The sequence below is a fragment of the Cynocephalus volans genome, chromosome 9 (assembly GCF_027409185.1).
Source record: "Cynocephalus volans isolate mCynVol1 chromosome 9, mCynVol1.pri, whole genome shotgun sequence".
Lineage (NCBI taxonomy): Eukaryota > Metazoa > Chordata > Mammalia > Dermoptera > Cynocephalidae > Cynocephalus > Cynocephalus volans.
The window spans coordinates 135965860-135975695 of record NC_084468.1 but is presented as its reverse complement, the minus strand read 5'-3'; positions in this window follow the sequence as shown (position 1 = coordinate 135975695).

Genomic DNA, 9836 nt, shown 5'->3' with positions numbered 1-9836 from the left:
CATTGGCATGGGAAAAACTCTAGAGGATCCCAACCATCCTTTTTGATTGGTGAGAATTGTCCTGTTGAGCATTTAGCCTAAGACTAGCATTTATGACCAGTCAGTATAATGAAGCAGATAAAATCCTTCCACTTCAACTTAATCTACAAACTCACAAGCAGAGAGTATTTTGGTCCTAATAGAATAGACTTATTGTTAATTATAAATGTCTCCTATATTACACATAGCTCATTTGACATTTATTTTTCTGCTTCTTTGCTTAAATAAACAGTGGTCTCCATCATAAGAAACTCAATTTGTCTAAAATATTTATTAGTCAAAATTAAAAATCCTTCCCTCCCTATTATTTGTCTGACATTCCTTGGAAAGAATTTTTAACCAACAGGAAAAAATTGAAGTTTATACTGGAGAACATTTTCTTATGCCCCTTTGGCCAGGTCAGTAGGTTTGAAGTTTGGCAGTGTCTGTAAATTTTATTTAATTTCACTTCACTTTGAAATTTGGCTGAGTGAATAAAACTAACAGAATCAGAGAATGATTGATTAGAGAAATTTTTTCAAATATTGCCTAAAATATGGAGAAAAAGACATCAGAGAATAAAAGTGAGTTGAAAGACAAGGGAGCCATTCAGCAGATAAAATAGAATTTTAGAAAGACAGGTACAGGACGAAGTGTACATGATGAAAAGAGACCCAAGAATTATTTTATTCCCATGAATATAACTGGCATTTCTTTCCTATAGAACATAGTCAATATTTAGATGGACTTTTTTTTTTTTTTAAAGATGACCAGTAAGGGGATCTTAACCATTGACTGGGTGTTGTCAGCACCATGCTCTCTCAAGTGAGCCATGGGCCGGCCTTAGATGGACTTTAATAAAGGGATATTTTAGTAACAAAATTATAAAGAAGATTAAAATAGTAAAATAAGAAGTTTGAAAGATTTACAGACATTATTTCATGCTGGGACTACAAATTAACACAACTTTTGTGTTATCTGAGATGTGAGACCATCTCCTCTCACAATGGACATCTTCATTTCCAAGGCTGGCTTCTCAGAGGAGTCATGAACCCCATAATTTTTCACAAACTAAGAATATCTAAGAACAATGTGGCACATTGTAGAGAAAAGATCAACCATACAGGAGTGTTAAGAGTCACATAAACATAGACTAAATCACTATTCCAACATATAGAATATTCTGGTATGAAAAGAGTTCAAGGGAATGATTGGTTTTAATCTGAATTTCCCTCTAGACATCTTTGGAGCAAGTGCCCATTTGACTCTGGGGAATGAGTTTCCTGCTACAAGTCAAGGCTGGTCAGAAAAGTGAACCTCCAAATAAGCATGGGATACCTTCAATGTCAGAGACCACAACAAGTGGCAAAGGAACTTACAGGTTCTCCTCATATCCCTTCAGTCATAGGCAAAAGAAGTAAAACTCAGACACAAAAGCAAAGGATAAATACCCTTTCCATGGAAATTTTCTCCAGGCATATTTACATGAGATGAAAGTCTTATGGGATAGAAGGAACCAGCCTTAGCATAGTTTAAAAATTCATCCCAATTGAGCTCAACAGATCCTTTTTGATCTCCTACTATGTAGCAAGTTTTACAGCACAATTCAAGGCTCAGAGAGGGGGATGGAAAAGAACAGGAAAGGTAGTTTGCTCCAGGATTTAGGGGTGAAATCAGACAAAACACAACCTGCACTGTTTCAGGCTTCCAAGGAAAAATCATTGCTAGGAGAGCAATGTTTTTGGCTGAATAACTAGCTCAGAATGCTTAATTTGTCCTTTGGCCAGGACCCGTGGGCACAGACTCCAGCAATGGTCTCCTGGTGCTCACAAAACATGGTAGTCTTCTCAGGGGGGTTAATGAGACCAAGAACAGCTTCTTCAAAGCTGTGCCTGGAAACTTCATGGAGAAAAGCAGGGATAATTTAAATGTGTAATAGGCAAAAGGAGGCATGAAATTAACAATACTCTCTCAAAAGTTATTGTAACTCTGGACTTGGGAAAGGGTATTTGACAACATAACTCATGACATTTATTCGTCAAATTAATTCAGTGTGGCTCAGATATGAGTGTAGACATATGAATGAAAAATAACCAATAAGCAGAAAGAGGAATTTGCAAAGATGAAATAATAGTTATTAGGGTGCCATAACATCCTACGTTTGTTGAATTTGCTTCATGTCATAGGGGTTTAGGTGCCTTGACTTTGTGGAACTGCCTATGAAGTTTTTCTTCATGGATGTAGCTCAGCAACTAAAACACAACATTTGCAAAACCAGATTCATTATTTTAAAATTCCAATACAGAGTGATATAATTAAGGTCAGTTCAGGGTCTCTAGGAGCTCAAAGGTATAAGAACTAACTGCATTGTGGATATCAAGGAAATCTTCACAGAAAAGGCAAACCTTGCACCACATGTTGAAAAGTGAGTAGGAACTCACCATGTGAATGGGTGCAGGAGGAGCATCCCAGGCAAAGAGCAGAGCACACATAAAGGCAAGCAGGCAGGAAGAGCATGGGATGTTCTAAGAACTTCAGAGAATGTAGTTGGTAGAAGGGGGGTGATAGGACATGAAACAGGAGGGGTCAAATTATGAAAGGCCCTTATTAAACTTAAATTGTATCCAGTAGGCAATGGAGAGTTACTGAAAGATTCAGAGAAGGAAAGTGATATGGTCATATTTATGTTTCTAAGAGATCCCTCTGTGAGCACTGTGGACAATGGATTGGTGGCACACAGGACTGACAGCCAAACTCAATAAGGACTGGAACAGAGCTGTGGAAGTGACTTTTGAGAGTTGTGGAGAGAGGGAGGAGGTAGTACAAAGGCAGACTCTATGAGAGTTCATAGGAAGCAGATAAGGGGTGTAAAGGAGAGGAAGAGATTAAGAATAAAACTCAGAAATGAAGCTGTGTGACCAGTTGGGCAATGACCCGAGCAGCCAAGATCCCAAGCAGAGGAAATGAAGGAGCCGGCTTTAGGGTGGGGCAGTAGGCAGTAAGAACTCTTTTGGACATGTTGAGGATTCAGTGGGTCTTTCTGGTGGAAATGCCAAGGAGGAAACTGGAGAGACAGATCTGGAGCTCAGAAGAAAGGTGTCACCATAAGTGAGGATTGGGGCGTGAGGGCCTGGTTGTGGTTAGCCACGGGAATATAAGGAGAGGGCTGAGGACAGAATGCTGGGAGCAAAAATAAATGTGAAGCAACGTCCTTGAAACAAGTCTGTATAGAGACCCACCTCTTCACCCATAAGAAGCTAGCCTAATTGGAGGGAGAACAGGGTGCATGGTGGTCCCAGGAGAGGGACTCCACTCTTTGTGATGTTCTGGGATTAGGAGAATGGAGCCTGGATCTGCCATAATGAATCTTTCAGAAACACAACTCTTAGGAAGTAGGTGCACTTAGAGGAGTGGCTTCTATGGGTACCTTAGAAGGGCTGCCACCGTAAGGGCACCACCAATGTAGAGCTGAAATGCTCCATGTGGAACCAGAAGGGAAAGCTAAAAATTAAGAACAAGATTACAGTGTGTGGTGATGCGTGCAAGCTTCTCCATCCTCATTGTTTATAAAATCTCTATTTGCAAATTTGCCTACTAAATTTTATCTGTAACCCTGAAAATCGATACTTGCAGCACTTTTGTGGTCACTTGTGGATATGCGTGGAGTGGCAATAAATTTGAGTCCCTGATGTGCATGTTCCCCACTGGGGTCGAACAAGCCGATGCTCTGCCTTCTTGTTTCAGCTCTCATACTATAAATAAGTCTCCTTTTCACAGGATTTAGTGCCAAGTTTTTACATGTTTATGCTTTTTGTTGGTGATTTAGCTGTTTAAAATGGCCCTCAAGCATAGTGCTGAAATGCTGCATAGTGTTCCTAAGCACAAGAAAGCCCTGATGTGCCTTGAAGAGAAAATACGTGTGTCAGATAAGCTTCGTTCAGGCATAAGTTATAGCACTGTTGGTCATGAGTTCAATGTTAATGAATGAACAATATATATTAAATAAGGTGCCTTTAAACAGAGACACATATAAACAAGGTTAGGTATTGATCATTTGGTGAAAATGTAATAATCAGAGGCTCACAGGAACCTAATCCTGTGTCTACTCTAGGAGCAATGGTTCAGTACTTGCGGCAATGTTGTAGAACCTAACTGTATTCATCTATTTTTGTGTTGCTATAACAGAACACCTGAGACTGGGTAAGGACTCAGGCTGTTTCTACTCATGGTGGAAAGTGGCAGGAAGCCAGCAGGTACAAGATCACATAGCAACAGGAAGCAAGAAGAAGAGAGAGGGAGGGGAGGTGCCAGGGTCCTTTTAAACAACCAGCTCTCATGGGAACTAATAAAGTGAGAACTCATTACCCCATGACCATCAGGGAGGGTATTAATCCATTCATGAGGGATCCACCCCCTATGACCCACACAGCTCTCAACACTGCCACACTGGAGATCAGATTTCCACATGAGCTTTGGAGGGACAACATACCCAAACCCTATCAATAAGTGCTACAAATAATGAGAATTGACAACATAGGTAGATGGCTAGAATGAGTGAGAGCCACATCCATCCTAGATGAAATTCCGAATTTACTCAAAATGTTTCATTATACAAGCACATAAGGTTCAGGGAGAAGGGATGTTTTTGAGGTTTTGGGGGGTTACTCAGGCAAAAAAAAATTTCTATTTGAGCCCCCTGATTATTGATTGTAGTCCTATGAACTGAGTATGGAAGGAGACACCACAGAGCACAGGGTCCCAGCCTGCCATGTACTTGTCCTGTGATCTTGGACAAGCATTTCCCTTCTTTGAATCCTCATACCTCACCTATGACATAAGGCAACGACACCATGTGACCTCTCAGATCCCTTCCCTCTCTGACAGTCCATGATTCTGCAACTTGCCCCAAAGCAAGAGACAGTTTACCGTTAGTTATGATTTTAGGACTACATAAGACTTGTGAAAAAGTATTTGCTGGATGTGCATTTCCTATATTTTCCAGAGCAGCATGAGGACAAATTCATGTGATTATTGATGTAAAGATTCTAAGACTATTTTCTAGTTTTAACTGAAATGATAGAAATAAACCCAAAGGAAAACTATAAAACTGACAGAGTAAAATATCCTTAATTATTTCAAACTTAATGGAAATAAAAATAGAAAGAAACAGTACAAAGAGAAGAAGGTCTAACTGTAATCATTTAAAGCAAATAGCTTGAGTGATGGAAGCTGGACCCAAATGATGTGCACACCAGGCTACTCTGAGTACCCTGGTTCTGTCTTTTAGGTCTCTCCAGAGGACCCCAATATATCTTACCAACAGTTGCGTGCCCCATTAAGCACTTGGCAAAGGGCTGAATGGACATGTGTAACCCAGACGTTTCTGTGGAAGGTTAGGCTTCCCAGATGGAGTCCTCATCCTAAGAATGTGTGCAGGATTAAGATGTAATCCATCATTTCAAAGAATACAGTGATGCACGAAATAAGTGCTCAAGTTTATTTTTTCTCTAAAAATTCTTTAACTGCAGAGTATACATTAATAAATAAACGTCTACTTAACAGAAGATATCTGTCTTTAATTGAAATTTCCAAAGGGTAACTCTAGGTAGCAATGGAAAAGGCTGAAAAGATAGAACACACACACAAGAACAATGCCTTGCTTTATCTTTTTCTCAGCCAATGAGAAAATTGCCATAGCTACACGCACGCCATACCTAACATCTGTGGGGGTCCAGACACTGTCTCTTCGGCATCTCCATTCTACACATGGAGGGGGTCTTATATGTACACACCAGCCAACAGTGACTTCACAGTCAACACTCAAAAGGATAGGCCTACAGAAGAAGCCCTTGCAGACTCTGGTCATGGGCTCAGGGCTCCTAGGCTAGGGAATTTGAGATTCTGGGTGCTCAGAATGTGCTCAAGAAGCAGTACATGGGCTCCAGGTGAGCATCTTCCTTGTTTCCTCTGCTCCTCACCCCTTGGGGAGGGACATGACTGAACTGGCGTATGTGTACCTCTCGCAAGATGCCGTTTTATTCTTCCTCCACTTACAATAGTGCACATATCTTTTCGTGAGCTTTCTAAACACCCTTCCAACTCTAAATGTCTTAGTAAAACAAAAGTTGTCCCTCCTGGAGGATTTAAATCATAACAGTATGTTGCCATGCCTGTAATATGCCTGTAAACTTATGAAAACACACTGGACTGGACTTTTGTCCATAAGGGTAAATTCTCCGCTGTACAGAAGCAGCTGAAGATTTAAAATAAACAAAATTAATGTTTCACTGAGAAATAACTGTATACTCTTATTCACACTTATGAAATATAGAAATGCACATGTACTCCTGTGTCTCCATTTAATAAACTCCCCAGTACCATGAAAGGTCTATAACTATAGGACCCATGTCTGTCTTTGGCACCTGGCCCAATGCCTGGCATCCAATGGATGATCAATAAATATCTGTTAAAAAATAAATTTAGTTCACTCTTTCAACATGCAGAACTTCATTGCCTTTGCTCTAAACAACTGGTTTAATTTCAAAACCCGTAATAAAATAGACCTGTGTTTCTTATCCCATGTCTCTTTCTTTGGCTGCAAATGTTTTTAATCTTAGGAAATGCATGTAACCACATGGTGTGACACTGTTTGCTAACCTAGTTTTCACTATGAGGACCCAATTTACTAATATAGTTCTCTTCAAAAGGTTATGGGAGCTTTCAGCTTTTGGTGTCAGGCACCAGACCAGGCCCTAGCAGCAGCAGCTGTGAGGAGACAATCCCTAGAAAGAGGCAAGGGAGGTGAGGAGAGACAGTCGTCACCACTCCTGCAGAACATCTTTGCCATACACGTGTCTTGTTGCATGGGTTGGAAGCAATCAAGATGCACAGCCTTTCAAGTTAGTTTACTTGGTATACATCATCTTTTTCTCCCTAAACTTCACAGCACTCAGACATCTCCACACCAAGCTAAGCATCTGCTGGAGCAGAGGCATGAAGGCCCTCAAAACTGTTAGGAGCTGGGGCCAATGGAAAAGTAGAATCTTTTTTGTTGCTTTGTCCAAGATAAGAGATATTGAAAGCATGTAGATATTTTTAAATTAATACTTACAGCCCCATAGCTAAAGTAAACATTCAAAATAAAAACATTTTGAAGTTACAGACTTAGTTAAAAGACCTGTGATAACACTGTGATTGTGTTATGTTAGATGAAAAGAGGTAAGGTACAAATCCGTACATACAGTGCACTCAGGGCTGGTCGTCAGTCAAGACGTACGAGTATTGCCAACCTGGACTAGTATTTATTCATATCTAATTAATTCCTGGTAGCAATTTACTAAATCGGATACAGACTAAATTCAATAAATATGCCTTGCGTTCCTACTATGAATGTAGCATACAGAATACCAACTAATGTAAAACGTGACAAGGAGTTCACAATCTAGTTGGATGGTAAGACACACCACACACACACACACGCACACACACACGCACGCACGCGCACACACGCACACACACACACGCACGCATGCAGGCACCACCCTTCCAATCTTTGCTCGGATATCGTCATCCCAAGGAGCCCTACCCTGACCATCCTGTTTAATCCTGTAGCCCCACACCTACACCTGCACATCCTTACCCAGCTCTCAGCTTTCTCTTTCCACAGCACTCAGCACCTTCTTAAAGAGCCCTGAAGCAGCAGTACAAGGCAGTATATCTACAGTGCCCAGTGAAGCTGCAGGTAGTCCAAGGAGGAGAAATGAACAAGGGCCTAGACGGTTCCAAGAAGTGCTATGGAGGAAGTGGAACAAAGGGCTGAGGAGGAAAGAGTATGCCAGACTCAAAAAAATTAACTTACCTAGTCCTCAAGCCCCTAATCCTTGGGGAGACATGAAGGACGGCAAATAGCAAGCCAGTTGTTTTTCACTGAAGGGCACTTTAGTCATCAAAGCAACTACCTCACCTGTCATTTCAATTTCAGGTATAGAGAAATTTAATCCCTTAATTCCAGTGGCTGCAAGCTAAGGTTTTCTAACCAGAAATCAACCTGGACTTAAATTCGGGTTCCACATATGTTACCCTTGTGATCCAGAGCAAGTTATTAATACCACTAAGCCTCAGTTTCTCCATCTGTAAAGTAAGGATAATAGCAGAGCCCACCATAAGAGATTGAATGAGAGGGTGATAGTAGTGTGCTTCACCCAGTGCCTGGCAGGGAGTACGTGCCTGACTTGAGGAACGCAGCTGCACTGTAGGGAGGGAACACAGACCGGACGCTGGTCAAGTGCACGCCTGTCATCTCCCTCCCTCTGCCATCTCCATCTGCTCCCACACACCTGCCTTTTCACAGTTCTCCTGTGTGCAAAGCTGTAACCCCACACCATGCAGGGACATTCCCAACATCTGTTGCCCTGTGAGACATGCATCTTTACTGGCCCCCACCCCCTTCCTTCCTGGGAGATCCCTCCTTTGTTTTGTCCGTCCCTGTAATCTCCCTGCGCCTGTTTGACAGATGCTAACAGAGCAAGTGATGAAACTCGAGTGGACTCACGCATTCAGTGAGGGAAGATGTACTCGGTATCCCAGAAATGTGTAGAAATCCAACTGCAAACAGCGCTTTCCTTCTACCCCCAGACTTGTGGAATACCCTGGAACTGTTCAGTGTGTAGAAAGAATACCGAAGTGACAACGTTCCCTCCAGCCATCAACGAGACCCTCAGAAAAATCATTTTTCTCCAGAAAGGAAAAAAAATATACCTCCTTAATCATGCCGAGATATGAGGGGCGTTTCTGGGGTGAGAGAGTCTCAAACGCCCTTATGAAACAGCTTTAAGAAGGTCACCCAGAAGAAGGCCGCAGTCTTTTCAAGAGATCCACTTGACCCCAACATCCAGGCCTCAGTGTTTTCATAAGCTAGGCGCCACTCTTTTTGCTAGCTAGTCCTCAAAGAAATGAGCAGAACACATGTTCCACAGATTTCTTGAATTTGGTTTCCCCTCTGTGGGACAACAAAGGTCAACTGTCTTCTTTTGTCTCAAAGGGGAATAGTTGTTTGTGGTGTCAGACCACGTGTTAACATATTCTCTGCCCTCCCTGTGCTTTGGATATAGGACTGTCAGGTTGTGGAACATTTATATTCCACAGTGTCGCAGTCGACCATTTAGAAATTCAATTTTACTCTTACCCTTGTCCAGCCCCTCAGGCAACATATCACTCAGTCACTCCAGTTAGCAATTTCATCTTCTCTATGTCCTCTCCAGTCCAAGCAAAAACTCAAATAATATCATGAATCTAAAACTAGAAGAAATCATCCTAATTTTGTGGACCCAGAATGGCATGCATTTTTTAACTCAATTTTGAACCATGGCTTTTTTCTAAGCTCTTTTGTATCTATCTAAAGCAGAACCAAATCTAGTTTTCTAATTATTAATCTGGAACTAAACTAGAATAAAAAAATATATATTTTCTGAATCAAATGTGCTGAAAACCAGCTTTTCATGGCATTTAAGTAAAGTGGTTGTGAAACATCCTGGTGTCACATGCTTTCTTCAGTGGGGCATGGAGGCCTGAAAACAAGTTGCAATTACTACAGTAAAAAGCACAAAAAGTGGTGGAAAAAGTGGTGGAAGCTGGAACTTTCAGCCACTGGTCAAAGTCGAGTCGGTGGTCTGAAATAAACCAGACCAGAGGTCTTCAGTAGTAATACGTCCCAGTCAGGTAACGTCAGAAACAGGTCATGAGTGAGCACCAGGTAAGCCCATCAGAGGCCAGACCGAGGTAAGAGTGAGGATCAGTGAAAGTAACAGGCTGGGTAGGCA